General features: G+C 36.5%; 1 protein-coding gene and 1 pseudogene across 18 annotated transcripts in view; one reads left to right on the forward strand and one right to left on the reverse strand.

Annotated features, from left to right (window-relative positions):
• Positions 1 to 14,614, reverse strand: part of LOC112620549 — a 58,318-nt pseudogene extending 43,704 nt beyond the window's left edge.
• Positions 1 to 21,104, forward strand: part of DGKB (diacylglycerol kinase beta) — an 837,327-nt gene that overhangs the window by 780,017 nt on the left and 36,206 nt on the right. The window lies entirely within an intron of this gene.

A 21,104-nucleotide genomic window follows, 5' to 3' on the forward strand; every position in this document is an offset into this window, starting at 1 on the left:
ATGATTCTTATTTTTTAAATTTGTAATTAATTTGGAAATAATGTTCACATCCACAGATATGTATTCACCAGGCCAGTCTCTCTATAAAGAGCTCCATGTGGATGTTCCACAGAGTCCACAATACCAGCATATCCAAAATCAAACTTACCATGTTTCCTACTTTCCCACATGCTTTTCCTCCAGGATTTTGCACCTTAGTTGGTGACATCATTGACAGCTAGTCTACCAACCCTGATGCCTTCCGACACTCCCCAGGTGGCTATTCATGATGCCGTCAGTTCTACCTCCTAAGCAACTTTCACTCTCATGCACCTGGTCACAGCTTACTTTAACTCCTTATCATCTCTCATCAGCATTATTTCAATGCTTCTCTAATTGATCACCCTGCTGTTTCTTACCTCATTGCCTTTGAATCCATCTGTAATGGTCTGAATGTTTGTGTCTGCCCAAAATTCATATGCTGAAATTCTAACTCCTAGGTGATGTTACTAGGAGTGAGACCTTTGGCAGTTGACTAGATAATGAGGGTGGTGCCATCATAATTGAGATTAATGCCTTTATAGAAAGGGACCACACAAGGATCTCTCAAGCCTTCTATCCTATGAGGTTACAGTGAAAAGACAGCTATCTAGGAAACAGGCCCTCACCAGACACTGCCAGCACCTTGATGTTGGATTTCCAGCCTCCAGAACTGTGAGAAACACATTGTTGTTTATATGTGATTCAGTTTATGGTATTTTTGCATAGCAGCCTAAAAGAATGAAGAAACCATCTTCCACAACTCCCTAAATGTCCTTTATAAAATGTGATCTAACTGCTTCTCTACTTAGCTTAGAATTCTTAACTACACCCTAGTCAAATGTAAGGAAAATCTAAGCTTTCAGGCCCTTCATGACTAAATCTTCATTATCTAATTTCTCACAACTTTTTAGGCCTTCCCTAAGCTCCTACAATCCCAACTCTCTCCCCACCACCAACTACCCTCCATAGAGTTAAATTCTCTCCCTTCTTGAGAATGCTACATTACATTTTTTTTTTTTACATGTTAGTGCTCTTAAGGAGACTAATAGCTTTTTACATCTATCTCAGTCACATTCCAGAGTACTTGGCACACATTGCTCTACTAAGCATCTGTTGGTGCTCAATGTAACTTTGTTGGATGAGGTGAATGGATAAATTGGCAAAGAAATCATATGTAGTATTATGAAACAATATGTATAAGAAAATAAACATGGAGATAAAGTGTAAGCCAGGAAAATAAAAATTCTTGCCAAATTCCTAATCAAGAAGAAACATAAAGAGACAATTAGAAATTCATAACAGCTATGTAAAAATGAGGACAGCTCTTGTGGGTAATGTGGAGAATAAATGAGTTGCACTAAAATATTCCTAGTGATTACGCTCAACAATGAGGAGTTGTCTCACTAGGTAATGAGGTAGTCAAAGTGCAAAGTGATGGATCATTTTTTAACTTCTAGGTCTTGCACTCTGGGGGCACACTATGTGAAGTTTTGACTCTCTCATTGCTGCCTCATAGTATAGGTTGAGTACCAAAGAGTCAAAAACATATCATGTTTTTATAACATTTAGCAGAGGGCTGGCAACATAAAAGAAAATATTAAAGGAGAATTGTTACTAAACAACTTTAAAGAACGAGATTCAGGAATGGGTGAATCCTTGTGCTCAATTTATTAACCAGAATGACCTCCATGCAGTGGCATGTTGGCCTCCAGAAGTTTTAGACTTATGGCCAGCTGTGAATCTGGAGTGAAATCTGAACATCTCCTTGTCAATTATTGTAGTAAAGATCTCTTTTTATGCCCTGTACACCACTATATACTCAGGAGCTCGATTTTGTTTGTTTGTTTGTTTGTTTGTTTGTTTTGATCCTTGTTTTTGTAATTTCTGACATTGTAATAAGTATTTGCTAAATCACAAATATCATGCTTTGCAATATTTTTATCCAGAAAGCTAAGAAATTGTATACTTTATCACTATTGCTTTTATTTCAGAAATCTGAAAGCAATGACATAGTAACATAATTATCTTAAATTATTAGCTTAATTAAGAGCTTCATTATACTGCACTGCCACTTGCCCAGTTATAGTGAAGCTTTGTTCTACTTACTAATTGAATCCCACTGAACTTTTTGCTCTGCAATGCCTTATGCCTAGAACACCTGGGCATCATCTATTTGTTTCATTCCTTGTGGAAATGTAACCATGTGGATTTTATTTCTGCTTCTAGGTTCACAGTGAGCCCAGTCCTGTCCCAGGCAGCCTGCAGAGTGCTGACCTAGTTACTCTATCTTTCTTTGATTTCATGGTGGAAATGCTCATATTCTCGCCCTTTCCTGAGGTGTCCAGCCTAATTACATTTCCCATTCATCTGATCCAAATGCTTTCTTAGATTAGACATTTTTTATCTGCTGTTCTTTTGTTTTTCTATTCCTTTTTCCTATTCGTTCTACATTCCCCCCATCACTTTAATATTTGTAGCCAAATGTCTTTCATCTGAGCCCCACCACGCTCAATTACTTCACTTCCAACATTTTTCAAGCTATTCTCGTGGATATGTTTGTCTATCAAAAGTGGAATAGTCACAGAATTTATAATTTTATTGCTTATACATAAAGTATATTTAGTCTAGGGGAGAAAGAGAATGAGTAAAAAAAAAAATTACTATGTGACTGATTGGAACAATATATTTAATCACAATGTAAGGTCAGTACCATTTCTCTTTTAGAGATAGGATAACTGGGTCCCAGAAACATTAAATGACTTACCTGAAGTTGCCCTTTAGTTAAATCAAAATTTAGGACAAGAAATCAGAACTTCTGAGACATATTTCAGTTTAGTACCTTCCACTTGGACCTTCAGCATAGCTGTATCAAATGTTAAATTATTTAAATATTTCTGTACGGTTGGCCCTGTCCTTCCAGGTTCCCCCATCCCTCCTCATGACCTCCCAAACTTTTTCAGATCCAACACCTAAAGTGTCAATGCCAGGTACCTTAGAGACCTCTGGGACCCTATTTTCTTACAATAGCCAGTACTCTTGCTGATTGTGAAATATTTTGATATCTCCTCTATTTTAATACCATCATGGTAGCAATTCACATATGACCATAAAAATGTTAATAAGAGCTTCATTTTTTAGCCAGTTTGGCAGCTGGGAAGAGATCAGGCAGGTTGATTTTCTATTATGAAAGATCAAGGTGTCCTAAGCCATGGGTTCCTCTTCTGTAATGCAGCCTACTATGTATGCAGGTGTCTCCCAGACCTCTTTGTTTCACCCTATGGAAGTTGGGATTTGGGGGACTGATTTAGATGTTAAGACTGGCTACTGCTATTGCTATGGGTAGTAAAGTCTTGGGTCTCTGACACAGGGGACGCACGTCTTCTGCCAGCCTCAACAAAGCTGTGGCAGGCTAACATGTTAGCTTTCAAGAAAGGTGAAATCTGGGATGTTCCCATACCTTGACAACTGGTGTATATTTCCCTAATGAAATTTTCTCTTCTCACCTTAGTTTTCCTTAGACCTCTGCTTTCTAATTTTTTCTTACTATTTTCAATACCTGGAATCAAAATTCCTTTTTATTGATGATTTATGCAAAGCAGATCCTTTTTACTTACAACTCAAATTAGGACTCCTACATGAATCTGTTTAGTCCCAAATGCTAACTTCAGTCCCTTGTTGAGGCAAAGGAAAGAACTGAAGAGATGTGGAGGTCAACTCTGAAATATCACTGAATAACTCAATTCTTTCACCCTTTCCCCGCACACTGTAAGTCCAATATGAGTCCCCAGACTCATTTTCCTTGGGCAGATCAGTCTGTTTCACACCTTGTGACCTTAGTTAGGAGGCCTATATCAGAAAGAAGTTATGATTCCATGTGTAGCATTTGCTCAATAATACCTACCTTTTCACCCGATGAATGCCTGTGAGCTTGTCAAACAGAAACCACTAGTAGGTGTTCTTTGAAATGTGTATTTCAGCTGTACAATTGTTATTTGAGAAACAGACCTTTCTAATAATATTTTTCCAATGAAGTTGATACTCATTTTGCATTTTTACCTAAAAGAAAAAATAATACGAAGGTTCTATATGGAAGCTTTAAACTATCTGGTAAAAGTGGCAATCAGTCCAAACACATTAAAATTCTATTTTCCTTTACAAGTGTTTGCTGCAGATGACCCCCACTGATCTTAAATATATTTCTGTATCTGTAACTGAATAGAGGTTTTCCGTACAGCATGTTCTAATGGCACTCTGGCCTTTAGCCAACAAGGCACTGAATAAGGCTATTTTTAAAATACAGAAACTGGGAACAGCTGCAGCAATCAAATTTGATAAAAACAGAGAGGAACTTTGCTTTTTTTTTACGGTTTGTTCAAGTTTAGTCTTCTTTCATAGAACTGCTTTTGTTCTGTTGTATGAAGGGCTGCAAGACCAATACAGTGAAGCCCTTTTAAACAAATAACTTTTAAAAGAATACGACTAAATAGAATAATTTTCCTTTGTACCAAGAGTTTCACTGCAATAGTATTTTTAAACTATTAAAAAGGGGATATATCTCTTCTAAGAGGAGGTAGAAAAAGAATCAGATATATTGGCAAAGTTTGTACTACAAAAGAGGTTTTGGTTTCCCCCGCCCCACAAAGCAACTCCTTGAAAGGGAAGATAAAGTCCTTAGTTTTTCAGTGTTGAAAATCTGAAAGTTTGCATTTGAATCTCTCTTAGGGTTTCAAGTGTTGCTAGAGGTGATGATACTTTTAATGTCCATTTCTACTTTTCACATTACTATTAGTCACGAATGTTGCTGTATTTTCCAAAAGCTAGATTAGTGTTAGTGCAGTTCCTTTGTAAAGATAAAATAACATGCTTTTTAAAACATCAATGAAAACTTTTTCACAGAGACTTTTTGTACTTATCTAAGTCCTTCAACGTGTCTATATACAAGGGCTTATTTTTTTTTTTAATTCAAGCTCTTTGGAAACTTGTCAGTACATTATTAATACATGTCATAAGGTGACCAGATACTGAAAATCTCTTATGCTGTAGTAAGTTGCAAATTCTCTCTTCTAAGTGATTTTATGTGTGGAATAGATTTCTCTGCTACTTTGTGATCAAAATGACCAAGGACATTGTATTTCTTATGGGTATTTACAAATGGAATTAATTTTAAAATTCCATCCAAATAAAACTATTTATGTCAACATTAATTCAATTTAGTAATCCAAGACAGTAATACAATTCTTTTTCTGTAGACATAAGGTCATGAAAGAAAATTACTTCAAAAGAAAAGAAGGGTGGAGGGAGGTGAAAAATATACAAAATAGAAGTATTCAGGTGTGTTCTAAACTGTACTAACTTGTTAACAGTTAGTTTATTAGATATGATGGTCCATCCGCCTGCAGTCTGTTCATAAGCTTTAAAAAAGAAAACTGTAGCAGTCTTTTCTGACTAGAATAATTCTTTCTTTGAGGCATGAGTCAAGAACTGCTCATCTTTAATGGTGAGGCAATGAGGAAAGTGTGTTTAGTGCTTTTGACAATAACGGTCCCTGTCTTAGTTCATGAGTGAGGGGTCCTCAGTCCTGCATTAACAGCAAAACTCCTTAAATACACACACTGTTCTAAGCAGAAACTATGACATTCCTGTTGTGCAGAGCCTTGAACTCAGCAGGTTTTCAAGGGTTCTCTGGCAAGTCACCAGACTTCATGATATAATCCTATATTTTTCGGCACCAAACAGTTCTACATGAAGGTTGCTGAGATTTAATTCTATTTAGTCAGGTAGCCTATTCTCTGAAGACAAACTGCCAAGATAGTAAGATTTACTTCTGACCAGCAATACTTTTATGCAAAATAACCTCAAATATTATAAAGTCTTTCAATCTCTTGCTAGGCATGTAAGACTTATATGTAACCAGGGTAAATTGGATACCAGAAACAGTTCTGCTATACAAGGAAATGTTTACTGTAAATCACTTTTCCTCATCATCATGTTCTGCCCTTATTTTAATTTTCAGCATTTTTAAGTTTATAAATGAGTTCAAATGTACTACCATGTTTCTAAAATTTTATTTGTATGTGTTTTTCATGTTTCACTGAAACTAAAATAAAGGGACCATAGAAACATCTCATTATAGTTTATAATATATTTCAAGAAAATAACTGATTTCCATAGTACTTCTGGATATTTAGTGTAAAGACCATGTAGTCATATGTAAAGTAATGTTGGCACTGCCCTGTATTACATTGCATTTTAATTTGAATATTTGTTTGTTTGCTTTGTATTGCTTTTCATTGCTGGAACTGCTCAATTCTTAGGAGAATAAGAGTGGGTGATCTCCCTGGTGACTTCATCCCCTTAACTGGCACCAGTGTTAGGGTGCAGGATGCCCCTCCAGAAGCTATTCAGAATTTGCTGACATCAGCCTTCATTCATGAGTGCTTGCTTTGTTTAGTGATGGCACTCATATGAGGAGACACGTGAAGTAGCTCGGTTTATAGAAAAGGGCAGAAGAGGCATGGTGCTGTGAAAACATTCCCACACACACTAACGGCTCATTCACACAGAAAACAAGTGAGAGCCTTCAGTCCCTTCACAAAGCTTAACGAGAACAAACTGCTTCAAGAACCCAGAAGCAGCAGTGTTCATATTCACCACTAGTTTATCCTCATAAACTCTATTTACATTTACTGATAATACGCATGGCCAGTGGCAGCAAAGGATTGCTGTGGGAAGTCTTTAAACTCTTTCTTTATGGTTTTTGTCAATGAAATACTCATGATTTATTTGGTTGTGTTCCTGTGGTGAAGATGACTTTTCAAGTACACTATAACACGGTGACTTGCAGGCCCTGAACTCCTTTGGTCACAATAAAGAAGTCGTTGACAATATGCTGTACTGGGATTTCTGGTCTTTCCTTAGTTTTAGACTCATTTAGCGGAGTTCAGAATTTTAGCACTAAAACAAAGTTATAGTCAGCTCTGGCTGGTTGTTTTCAAAAACTAGATTGCTTTAAAAGAGATGATCAAATCCATTCTATATACACACACACACACACACACACACACACACACACACACACACACACACTTTAAGTTCTAGGGTACATGTGCACAACTTGCAGGTTTGTTACCTATGTATACATGTGCCATGTTGGTGTGTTGTACCCATTAACTCGTCATTTACATTAGGTATATCTCTTAATGCTATCCCTCCTCCTTTCCCACACCCCACGAAGGCCCCAGTGTGTGATGTTCCCCTTCCTGTGTCCAAGTGTTCTCATTGTTCAGTTCCTACCTATGAATGAAAACATGCTGTGTTTGGTTTTTTGTCCTTCGATAGTTTGCTGAGAATGATGGTTTCCAACTTCATCCATGTACCTACAAAGGACATGAACTCATCCTTTTTTATGACTGCATAGTATTCCATGGTGTATATGTGCCACATTTTCTTAATCCAGTCTATCACTGATGGACATTTGGGTTAAAAGTTCTTTTTAAAGTCAGGCTTCCACTATGAATATATATGTATTTCTGTATATATATCTTAACCCCTCATTTTTTAGATTTCAACAGGGAATGGGACATTTCACACTACTAGATTTTTAAAATGACTCCTGTTAATCCATTTATGGACCAGATTCTAATCTTCTTAATTTTTATATTTAAAAATTATATTTAATATTCCACATCTAAAAATGAGTGAGATAACATGGTATTCATCATTCTGTGTCTGGCTTATTTCGGTTAACATGGTGTCCTCCAGGTTCATCCATGTTGTCACAAATGACAGGATTTTATTCTTTATGGCTGAATAATATTCTACGGTGTATATATGCCACATTTTTTATCCATTCATCCATTGTTGGGCACTTAAGTCGATTCCATATATTAGCTATTATAAATAGTGCTACAGAACTTGAGAGTACAGATATCTCTTTTGACATGCTGATTGCATTTGCTTTGGCTATACATCCAGTAGTGGAATTGCTAGATCATATGTTAATTCTATTTTTACTATTTTTGGGGAACCTCCATGCTGTTTTCCATAATGGTTGTACTAGTATATATTGCTACCAACAGCGTGTAAGTGTTCCTATTTCTCCACATCCTTACCAGCACTTGACTTCTTTTGTCTTTCTGGTAACCACTAGTCTAACTGGAATGAAGTAATATCTCATTGTGGTTTTGGTTTACATTTCCTTTACCATTGGTTGTATCAAGTATTTTTTTCATATACCTAATGGTCATTTATATGTCTTCTTTTGAGAATGTCTATGAAAGTCTTTTGCCCATTTTTAAAATGAGTTATTTGGGTTTTTTCCCCATTGAGTTGTTTATGTTCCTTTATATATTCTATATATTAACCCCTTGTTAGAAGTATAGTCTACATATATTTTCTCCCATTTTTCTAGGTTATCGCTTTACTCTTGAATAGTTTCTTCTTCAAAAGCTTTTTATTTCAATGTAACTCCATTTGTCTCTTTTTGCTTTCGTTGTCTGTGCTTTTGAGATCTTATTTAAAAAGTCCTTGCCCAGCCTAGCATCATAAAGCATTTTCCCTGGGATTTCTTCTAGTCGTTTCATAGTTTCAAATTCTACATTTAAATCTTTAATCCATTTTGAGTTGATTTTTGTATATAACATGAATCAGGGTCTAGTGTCATTCTTCTGCATGTGATTATTGAATTTTCCTAGCGCCATTTATTGAAGAGACTACTTTTTCCCCAATGTGTGTTTTTGGCATCTTTGTCAAAAATCAGTCAGCTCTAGGTGTCGAATGTATTTCTGGGCTCTCCATTCTATTCTATTAGTCTATGTGTCTGTTTCTGTGCTAGTGCCATGTTGTTTTGGTTACTATATCTTTGTATAATAGTATATTTTGAAGTTAGATAGTGTAATCCTTCCACTTTGTTCTTTTTGCTCAGTATTTCTTTGGCTATTTAGGGTATTTTGTAGTTCTACAGAATTTTATAGTTGTTTTTGTTTGTTTGTTTGTTTGTTTTTCTATTTTTCTGAAGCAGGGGTCCCTAACCCCCAGGCCACAAACAGTCATATGGGTCTGTGGCCTGTTAGAAACTGGGTCGTGTAGCAGGAGGTGAGCAGCAGGTGAGACAGTGAAGCTTCATACGTATTTTATAGCTGCTCCCCATCACTAACATTACTGCCTGAGATCAGACTCCTGTCAAATCAGCAGCCGCATTAGATTCTCACGGGAGTGCAAACCCTATTGTGAACTGCTCATGCAAGGGATCTAAGTTGAGCACTCCTTATGTGAATCTAACACCTGATGATCTGTCAGTGTCTCCCATAACCCCCAGATGGGACCATCTAGTTGCAGGAAAATAGGCTTAGGGGTCCAGCTGACTCAACATTATAGTGAGTTTTATTATTACATTGTAATACATAATGAAATAATATATAGCTATATATTACAATGTAATAATTAACATAAATAAAGTGTGCAATAAATGTAATGCATTTGGATCATCTCAAAACCACCTCCCAACCCTGTGGCTCGTCTGTGGAAAAATTGTCATCCGTGAACCAGGCCCTGGTGCGAAAAACATTGGGAACTGCTGCTCTGAAGAACATTATAGTTATTTTGGCAAGAATTGCATTAAATCTGTAGATCACTCTCGGTAGCATAGCCATTAAAAAGAAATTCTTCCAATTCATGAATATATGGCCTTCCATTTATTTGTGCCCTCTTCCATTTATTTCATCAAAGTTTTACAGTTTTATTGTAGAGATCTTTCACCTCCTTGGTTAAATATATTCCTAGGTATCTACATTTTTTAGCTATAGTAAAAGAAAGTTTTAAAATTTCTTTTTCAGAAAGTTCACTATTATATGGACATACTGATTTTTGTATGTTGATTTTGCAGCCTGCAATTTTAGTGAATTTGTTTATCAGTTTGACTAGTTTTTGGTGTAGTTTTTAGAGTTTTCTTTATGTAAAATATTATACCATCTACAAACAGGGACAATTTGACTATCTTCTTCCCAGTTTGGATGCCTTTTATTTCTTCCTCACCAACTCTGGTGACCTTTCCACCATTAGCAGCCTTCCTGTCCACTGCTTTGTTAACACCCACAGCGACTATCTCTCTCATATCACAAATAGCAAAATGACTCAGAGGATAGTCAGAAAAGCTCTCAACACACAAGCTTGCCTGGAACCATATCGACAATGGTAGCATCACCAGACTTCAACTATTTAGGGCCATATTCCAGCTTTTTACCAGAATGGCAATCAATCTTTTCCTTCAGCTCAGCAAACTGGCAAGCAATGTGAACTGTGTGACAATCCAGTACAGGGACATAGCCATCACTGATTTAGCCTGGTTGGTGCAGAATAGTCACCTGAGTAGGGAAGCCATTTGTTTCCATTGGTGGGTCATTTTTGTTGTCATCAGCAATGTTGGCACAGTGAACATCTTTGACGCACATATCCTTGACATTGAAGCCCCCTTTGTCCCCCAGAAGAGTTTCACTCAAAGCCTCATGGTGCATTTCAACAGACTTTTCTTCAGTTATAGCATTGATTGGAGCAAAGGTAACCCAGTCACCACTCAGCACACAGGACCAGTACCAAAATCACCAATTCTATAGAAATCCAGGAGAGACAGACCACAAATAAGGGCTTGTCAGTTGGATGAGGTGGTGATAGGATGCATTGCAGAGTTTCAAGCAACATAGTTCCACTGACATTACTGTCTTTACAGGTGATTTTCCAGCCCTTGAACCAATGCATGCTAGCACACGGCTCTAGCATATTGTTACAATTCCAACCAGAAATTGGCACAGATGTTACTGTGCTGGCATTATAGCCAATTTTCTTAAGTTTCAGCTTTCTTAATGATTTCTTTATATGTTTTCTGGCTGTAGGGTGACTCAGTGGAATCCATTTTGTTAACAATAACTGTTTCACACCCAATGTGTAAACCAGAAAGACATGCTCATAGGTCTGTTCATTCCTGGAGATACCAGTTCAAATTTACCAACACAAGCAGCAACAATCAGGACAGCACAGTCAGCCTGAGATGTGGCTGTATTCATGTTTTTCACAAAGCATCTGTGTCCCAGACTACCAATAATAACCAAGTAGTACTTGCTGGTCTCAAATTTCCACATGGTATCAATGGTGATGCCATGTTCAGGTTCGGCTTTCAGTTTATCCAAGACCCAGGCATACTTGAAGTAACTCTTTCTTATCTCAACAGCCTCTTTCTCAAAATTTTTGATGGTTCTTTGATCAATCCCACCACATTTGTAGATCAAATGGCCAGTAGTGGCAGACTTGCCTGAATCTATGTGTCCAGTTTTGACAATGTTGATGGGATTCTTTTTCTTTTCTTTTCCATTTGACTTTAGGGATGGTTTTCATGACACTGTTGTTCTAACTGCAAACCTATTGTAAAAAAGGTTGGTATCAGCTTTAATATCTCCTGCTTCATCCTTGATTTTATTTATTTGAGTCTTCTTTTCTTTTTTTGGTTAGCCTAGTTCGTGGTTTATTGATTTTCCTTTATCATTTCAAAAAAACAAACTTCATTTTGTTGATCTTTTGAATTTTTGTTCTTAATATCAGTTTTATTTCTGCTCTGAGTTTTATTATTTCCTTCCTTCTGCGAATTTTGACTTTAGTTTATTTATTAGTAAATCAATAACAAATCCTAGGTCTTTGAGGTGCATTGTTAGGTTGTTTCTTAGAAATCTTCTTTTGTGATGTAGACAATTATTACTATAAATTTCCCTTTTAGTACTGGTTTTATAGTGTCCCATGGGTTTTGGTAAGATGTATCTCATGCTCATTTGTCTCAAGAAAATTTTAATTTTTCTTTTAACTTATTCGTTAACCCATTGGTTATCTAAAAGGATGTTGTTTAACTTCCATGTATTTGTAACATTTCCAAAATTTTATTTTGTTAATTTCTAGTTTAGACCATTATGGCCCAAAAAGATAGCTGATATGATCTCTCCTCTTACACTTGTTGGGATTTGTTTTGTGGCCTAATATGTGATTCATCCTGGAGAATGTACCATATGCAACAGAAAAGAATATATATTCTACAGTTGCTGGATGAAATGTTCTGTAAATGTCTGTTAGGTCCATTTGGTCTGTGGTGCAGTTTAAGTCCAATGTTTCTTTGTTGATTTTTTGTCATTAGCTTCCCATTGTTGAAAGTGGGTGTAGTCCCCTACTATTTTGTATTGTGGGCTGTCTCTCCTTTTAGATCTAATAATATTTGCTCTACATATTTGAGTGCTCTTGTGTTGGTTGCATACATATTTATAATTGTTATATCCTCTTGTTGAATTGATCCCTGTCTCATTATACATAATAACCTTTTTTGCCTCTTTTAACAGTTTTTGACTTAAAATATTTTTTATCTGATATAAATATGGCTTATTCTGTTCAATTTTGGTTTTTGTTTGCATGGAATATCTTTTTCTATCCCTTTGCTTTCAGCCTGCCTTTACTGGTGTGGTGAGTCTTTTTTAGGTAGTATATAGTTGGGTTCTATTTTATTTTATTTTGCCTATTCAGCCATTCTGTCTCTTAATTTGAGAATTTAATCCATTTACATTCAAGGTTATTATTGTTAGATAAGAACTTATTTCTGCCATTTTGTTAATTATTTTTTCCTTATCTTGTAGATTCCTTATTTCTTTCTTCTTCTCTTGCTATTTACCTCCATGGTTTAGTGGCTTTCTGTGGTGCTAAGCTTTATTTATTTTCTCATTCTCATTTGATTGTCTGCTTTACTTTATTTGTTTGTGATTACCGCAAGCTAACATGAAGAGTCTTGTAGTTAGAACTGACTGTTTTAAGATGATGGAAACTTAACTTTGGTCACATAAAATTAGACAGTTCTCCTTCTCCCTAAAATTTACACTTTTGTTCACTTAATTTACTTCTTTATCTGTGGTGTGTCCCTTAGCCATTAATTGTAATTCTTGGTTTTGACCATTTGACATTAAACGTTCATACTAGAGGATTGAAGAAGTATATAGCACTCATATCACTGGAATATTATGAATTTGATTTGTTAACTTACTCTGCTGTTGAGTTTTATATTTTCACTGGTTTTCCTGTTAGTAATTATGGTCCTTTTGTTTCCATTTGTAGCACTTTCAAGCATTTCTTGTAAAACCAACTCTGTGGTAATGAATTCCCTTAGCTTTTTCTTATCTGCGAAGATTTTTATTTCTTCTTCATTTCTGGAAAAGAATATCTCTGCTTGATACAATATTCTCAACTAACAGCTTTTATTTCTTTCAGCACTTTAAATATATCATCCCATTCTGTCCCAGCTTTAAGGTTTCTGCTGAGAAATCTGCTAATAGTGTAATTCAGATTCCCTTATATGTGACTTGATGCTTTTCTTTTGTAGATTTTAGCATTATTTCATTGTCTGTGACTTTTGACAGTTTGATTATAATATGCCTCAGAGATAATTTTTTGGATTGAATATAATTGGGGATCTTTTAACTTCCTGAATCTGGATGTTCATAACTCTACCAATACTTGGGAATTTTTCAGCTATTATTTTGTTAAATACATTTTCTGTGCTTTTCTCCATCTCCTTCCCTCTGGCACTCCTATTATAAGAAAATTTATTCACTTGATGGTGTTCCATAAGTCCTATAGGCTTTCTTCATTCTCTATTATTCTTATTTCTACTTTCCCCCCACCGACGCCCTCTGGTTGGGCTATTTCAAAAGACTGTCTTCAAGTTCATAAATTATTTCTTCTCCTTCATCTTGTCTGTTGTCGAAGCTGTCAGTTATGTATTTTTTTCATTTCATTCATTGAATATTTCTGCTCTAATTCTACTTGCTTCCTTTTTTATTTTATGTATATCTTTGTTGAATTTCTCATTCAGATCATGAATTGTTTTCCTGATTTTATTGAATTGTTTCCCTGTGTTCTCTTATATCTTGCTCAGTTTCCTTAAAATCATAATTTTGAATTTATTTTTCAGATAATATATGAATGTCCTTTTTGGGAGTCTGTTACTGGAGACATTTTGTGGGTGCCATGTTTATTTGCCTTTTTACATTTCTTGTGTCCCTACATTTATATCTGTGGATCTAATTGAATAGTCACTTTTTTCCAACATTATGGAGTAGCTTTCGTAGGGATAAATATTTTCCTGTAAACAGGTCCTAGGGTTAAGTGTAGTGCATTGGCTTTAGCTCTAGGTCGACTCAGTACTATGGTCTTCATGCAGTTTCTTCAGCTGTAATCCTCATCAGTGATATATATTGCCTCAGTGCTCTAGGCTGCAGGAGTTTATGATGGCAGCAGTGTAGTTTTGCTGAGGACAGGAGCACTAGGCTGGTTGTTGGACCCTGTGGCAATCTGTCTGGGAAAGCAGATTACTGGACCAGCTGTTGGACCAGGTATGAGAGCAGTGGTGCCAGGCATTCCTGCAATGGTATTTGCAGGGATATGGGACCACTACCAGACTGGCTGTCAGGCTGGGCTCAGGTGTGTGCAGGTGTGGTGATGCCAAGCAGGCCTGTGGCTGTCTGTCCAAGGAGGTAAGGCTGCTGTGAACCAGCTGTTGGGCCAGGCACAGGTGCATGTGAGTACAGCAGGGCCAGGCTCTTATCCTTCTTACTGAGATTCTTCAGAGTATTCTTCATACATCACCCCATGTGGTATTATAAACGGGAGCTTTGTACCTTGTTTTAATTTTGTGATTACATTTGAAATAATTTAGTGGTAGGATTATTTGCTGGACTATTTTAAGGTGTCATGTATTCATTCCTTTGTAGCACTTTTTCTCTTCCATCATTGATAACATTTATTTATTTACTTTTCCATAAGTTATTGGGATGCAGGTGGTATTTGGTTACATGAGTAAGTTTTTTAGTGGTGATTTGTGACATTTTGGTGCACCCATCACCTAAGCAGTATACACTGCGCCATATTTGTAGTCTTTTATCCCTCTCCCCTCTCCGGCTCTTCCCCCCAAGTCCCCAACATCCATTGTATCATTCTTATGGCTTTGCGTCCTCATAGTTTAGCTCCCACATATCAGTGAGAACATACAATGTTTGGTTTTCCATTCCTGAGTTACTTCACTTAGAATAATAGTCTCCAATCTCATCCAGGGCACTGAAAATGCTGTTAATTCATTCTTTTTTAGAGCTATGCAGTATTCCATCATATATATATATATACCTCAGTTTCTTTATCGACTCACTGATTGATGGGCATTTGGGTTGGTTCCACAATTTTGCAATTGTGAATTGTGCTGCTGTAAACATGCATGTGTAAGTATCTTTTTCAAATAATCACTTATTTTCCTCTAAGTAGACACCCAGTAGAGGGACTTCTGGATCAAATGGTAGTTTTACTTTTAGTTCTTTAAGGAATCTCCACACTGTTTTTTTATAGTGGTTGTGCTAGTTTACATTCCCACCAACAGTGTAGAAGTGTTCTCTATTCACCACATACTCACCAATATCTACTGTTCTTTGATTTTTTGATTATGGTCATTCTTGCAGGTGTAAGGTGGTATAGCATTGTAGTTTTGATTTGCATTTCCTGATCATTAGTGATGTTGATCATTTTTCATATGCTTGTTGGCCATTTGTATATCTTCTTTTGAGAATTGTCTATTCATGTCCTTAGGCCACTTTTTAATAGGATTGGTTTTTTCTTACCGATTTGTTTGAGTTTGTTGTAGATTCTGGTTATTGGTCCTTTGTCAGATGTATGGATTGTGAAGATTATCTCCCACTTTGTGGGTTGTCTCTTTACTCTGCTGACTGTTCCTTTTGCCATGCAAAAGCTCTTTAGTATAATTAGGTCCCAGCTACTTATCTTTGTTTTTATTGCATTTGCTTTTGGGTTCTTGGTCATGAAATCCTTGCCTAAGCCAATGTCTAGAAGGGTTTTTCCAATGTTATCTTCTAGAATTTTTATAGTTTCAAGTCTTAGGTTTGAGTCCTTATCCATCTTGAATTGACTTTTGTATAAGGTGAGAGATAAGATCCAGTTTTATTCTCCTAGATGTGGCTAGCCAATTATCCCAGCACCATTTGTTAAAAAGGGTGTCCTTTTCCCACTTTATGTCCTTATTTATTTTGTCAAAGGTCAGTTGGCCATAGTATTTGGGTTTATTTCTGGGTTCTCTATTCTGTTCCATTGGTCTATGTGCCTATGTTTGTACCAGTACCATGCTGTTTTGGTGACTATGGCCTTACAGTATAGTTTAAAATCAGGTAATGTGATGCTTCCAGATTTGCTCTTTTTGCTTAGTCTTGCTTTGTCTATGTGGGCTCTTTTTTGGTTCCATATGATGTTTAGAATTTTTTTTTTCTAATTCTGTGAAGAATGATGGTGTGGTATTTTGATGGGAATTGCAATGAATTGTAGATTGCTTTTGCAGTATGGTCATTTTCACAATATTGATTCTACCCATCCATGAACATGGGATATGTTTCCATTTGTTCATATCATCTATGATTTTTTTAAAAAGTGTTTTGTAGTTTTCCTTGTAGAGGTCTTTCAACTCCTTGGTTAGATATATTCCTAAGATTGTTTGTTTGTTTGTTTGTTTTGCAGCTATTGTAAAAGTGGTGGAGTTCTCGATTTGATTCTCTACTTGGTCGTTGTTGTATATAAGGGCTACTGGTTTGTGTACATTAATCCTGCATCTGGAAACTGAATTCTTTTATCAGTTCTAGGAGCTTTCTGGAGGAGTCCTTAGGGTTTTCAATGTAAAAGATCATATCATCAGCAAGCAGTGACAGTTTTACTTCCTCTTTACCAATTTGGATGCTCTTTATTTCTTTCTCTAGTCTGATTGCTCTAGCTAGGACTTCCAGTACTATGTTGAAGAGTAGTGGTGACAGTGGGCATGCTTGTCTTGTTCCAGTTCTCAGAGGAAACACTTTCAACTTTTCCCCATCAGTATTATGTTGGCTGTACGTTTTTAATAGATGGCTTTTATTACATTAAGTTATGCCCCTTGTATACCGATTTTGCTGAGCATTTTAATCCTAAAGAGATGCTGGATTTAATCAAATGCTTTTTTTTTTTTTTTTTTTTGCACTTCCTGCCTAGAACTCCCAAGATTATATGCCCTTTGTCTTCCACTACCAGGGTAAGTAGGGAAGGACAATCAGGAGGAGGGCAGGGTTAGGAGTTTCTGAGCTCAAACTCTCCTTGGGTGGGTCTTGCTGCAGCTGCAGCATGGGGAATGGGGTTGAGATTCCCAGGTCACTGGACTTGTGTACCTAGGAGGATTATGGCTGCCTTTGCTGAGTCATGCAGGTTGTCAGGAAAGTGGGAGAAAGCCCACAGTCACAGGCCTCACACAGCTCCCATGCAAACTGAAGGGCCGGTCTAACTCCCACTGTACCCCTACCAACAGCCCCGAGTTAGTTTCCAGGCAGAAGGTATGACGGGCTTGAAAACCCGTCCCCCGTCTGTGAAAGAAAAGGTCTTGGTTCTTTCCCTGTCTGTGGAGTTTGCACACCAGATTTGTGTTCTACACAAATCTGAGTTCTAACCAGGTGGCTTCTCACCCTGTTCAAATTGTTACAAAGTTTAGCTAGAGATTTCCTTCTCCCTGTGGAGTTTTACACCCTGCTCCTCTGGTCACCCTCCCGTTGGATCCCTGTGGTGTGGTGCCAGGCAGGTATGGCCGTTTAGGGGACCCTAGGAGCTCCCAGGGCCTTTCTGCTGCTTCCTCTACCCCTGTATTTGGCTTGGCTCTCCACATTGACTCAGCTCCAGGTAAAGCCGGAAACTTCTCCTGGAAATGGACCATCAGCTTCTCTAGTGGGGGTGTGTGTTGGGGAGAGGAGGATCTCCCTTTCCCACTTCCTCAGTTGGGCCCTCACAGTATTTGGGGGATCTCCCGGGTTCAGCAGGAGCAGTCCACTTCCTTCAGAGGGTCTGTATGTCCTCTCGAGATTGTTGGTTTGTTCTTGCAGTCTGTCGAGCTAAAATTTACAATGCGAGCTGCTCTGTCTGGAGCTACAATCTAGTCCTGCCTCCTGTCCACCATGATGATCCAAGAGAACTGTTAACATTTAATTGGTTAGTTATTACTGTTGTCACAGTAAGTAACATGGAATTTAGAGTCAAGCATATCTATTTAGAAAACCAGATTTTCAATTCTATGTAAAGACTTGAACAAGTGACATAGTTTCCCTGTCAATAAAATGAGGAGAATAATACCTATCTCAAAGAACCGTTGAGAGTCTTAAATGGAAAAATGCCTGTAAATCCCTTAGCAGGGAGCCTGCTCATAGCAGGCACATAGTAGATGTATTAGTCCTCCCCATACAGTTTCTCCTTTATTAATAGACCTACAGTTGGATTGTATGTTCCTTCAGGTGCAAAAAGCCTGCCTTTATGTTTTACGCACTTGTACTCTGAAACACAGTTTATATTAATAAATTTTTGTTAAAACTCTTTCTACCCACCCCCTTTTAAAATTTATGTCTTCTGGGTAGATAAGGTAGATAAGGTATTTATGCTTGTGAGAAGTATATCTAAATTAAGAATCAATTAGAAATAGATGGACATTTTGAAGACAAATCCTTGAATTATTCACTTTAGTGAATGGGTTTCATATGTTCCTTGGCTTTTTGAAAGTTTATTCTTGGTCCTCAGACATGTTTCATAATGTTACTAGATAAATGAAACATCACTGGAAGGCATGCTATCTACAAACCTTCAAAAGGTACAACTCCATAGGTAGCCTGGTCTTAACTATGGCCAAATAATGACTCAATAAGTGTCAATATAATTAGCAATTTATGTTTATTTCAAAATGTTCCTGCTGAGTCAATGAGTACCTCCACATGGCCTCCGACAGTGGTGCAGAATGTTGCTGGACACTCTGCACAAAGGGGTTTATCCTATTCTGCTCCAGCCTTTCTCCCCCTTTCTTCAGTACCCACTATATTTTGCGAAATGCTACAACCCACATTCAGTCTGTGTTTGTAATGCATTCTCTTCTGTTCCTTCACATATGGCAGTCTGAAACAATTACATAATGAGACATATTATCAGGGCATAACTGTCAAAAATGAAGACTAAGCTATGAATAAATATTACCCACTTATTAGCTAAGCTGCTCGTGTGTCCTCTAATCTATATGTGCCCCGACTTTCAGATTTACATTCATATCCCTGATTACCTGTGTAACAAATGAATGCAGCACTAATTATGTTCGGAAAGAGATTTATAAAGTTTATAAAGACTTATAAACTTTAAAATGATGAATTCCATTCTAAAGTAAGGTTCCTTACCATTTTTGTGTTGTAGTCTTTTTTGCCAGTCTGGTGAAATCTACTGACTCTTCTCAGACATAATGTTTTAAAATTTATAAAATAAAATATGTAGGCTAAAAAAGGGAGTCAGTTAAATTAAAATACTGTTAAACTTTTGATTTAGAGATATATATGCTTTTCTATGAAAAATTAGATTAAAATACTGTTAGAAATTTTGATTTAGAGATATATATCCTTTCTTATTAACAAACTAAAATCTAGAAGTTCAATAATTATTAAAATTTGACATAATGAATATAAATAACATTTTGAAAAAATACATAAGATAAAAATAAAAAAATTACATAAAATAAAATTTAATGTATTATTTTATTTTCTAGAGACTATTGTAGATATTTTAGTATTGTGGATAATTAAAATATGTTACCTTTTCTTAAAGTAGGAAATACTGTAACAACTATAATGTGATACGAGTGACAAAGTCACAGGCATTCCTGACTACATTTATGTCTGAAAGAAATGCTTAATTTCAATTACATGTTAGTGAAAATAAAGTTGCATTTTTCCTATTCAGATTCACAGATCATGTGTTAAGAATCTTGATCCAATATGACCCAATTTTGATGATTTTATTAAGTTTCTCTCCTCTGAAATACCTTAGATGCTCTGTTTTAAATGTGAAAATACCAAATTGAAAGCTTGTCTTGTCTCTCTTTACTCCCATGGAGGTATTTAAAAAGACATGTAAACTCTTTCAGAAATGTAGTTTGTTTTCCTTCAAAAGCATACTTTATAACATTAAATTGAACAAAAGCAATATCTTCCTCTAGACAGACACAAATGTGTCTCAATATCATGGTGTCGGGATTTCACAGTTCTTGACATATTACTTTTGAAGGTAGAGCTGCTTCCCGCGTGAATCTCCAGGTCTGGTTGCAACTTCTGCCTTCCTATCTATGATTCTTCCTTTTCTCACACTCAAGAAAGCCAACCAGAGGCAATGATTCGGCACACTAATGAATGTTACACTGTTCTACTTTCTTTTGTAATAAAATTATTTGGAAACTTGTGGTGTTCCGTGATAAATAACCAATGAATTGTGGCAATGTTCCTAGTACACAAATGTAGTGAAGCTCCCTGGTAGAGAACAGTTGTTCTATGCATGGTTACATACACTGTGGAATTAATGCTGGAACATGATGTCTTTCAGGCCTTAAAAAATAAATTGCCATTTAGCATTTATAGCAGCAGTACTAAAGTGACAACCTTAGTGATCTGAAAGTGTTCATGTTTCTCTAAAGCATAGGTTGGCAAACTTTTCCAAAGGTCCACATAGTAAATATTTTCAGCTTCGTCGACCATATGGTCTCTACTCTGCCTTTGTAGTACAAAAAGAGACATAGACAAGACCTAACCCAGTGAACGTGGCTGTGTTCCAATGAAAACTAATTTATGGGCACTGAAATTTGAATTTTATATAATTTTCAGATGTTATAGTACTTTATTTTTTTTTAATATATAAACACCATTCTTAATTTGTTGTGAGCCATACAAAAAAGGCAAGGGGCCAGATTTGGTCCATAGGTCATCTTTTGCTCCTCGCACTCTTAAATATGAAGCCAATAGCCAGGTAGCAAACCAATTAAATAGGTTGATCTAGCTGGCTAGGCCATCCCAAGGAGAACTGTTCTTAAAATAACTCTTAGCTAGAATGTGAGGTGAGGAAGTCTGATGTTCCAAAGGATACCACATATAGAAACAGAATTCAAAAAAAAAAAAATGAAAAGAAAAGAAACAGAATTCAAAATTGCATAG

This window comes from Theropithecus gelada, chromosome 3 (genome assembly GCF_003255815.1).
Source record: "Theropithecus gelada isolate Dixy chromosome 3, Tgel_1.0, whole genome shotgun sequence".
Lineage (NCBI taxonomy): Eukaryota > Metazoa > Chordata > Mammalia > Primates > Cercopithecidae > Theropithecus > Theropithecus gelada.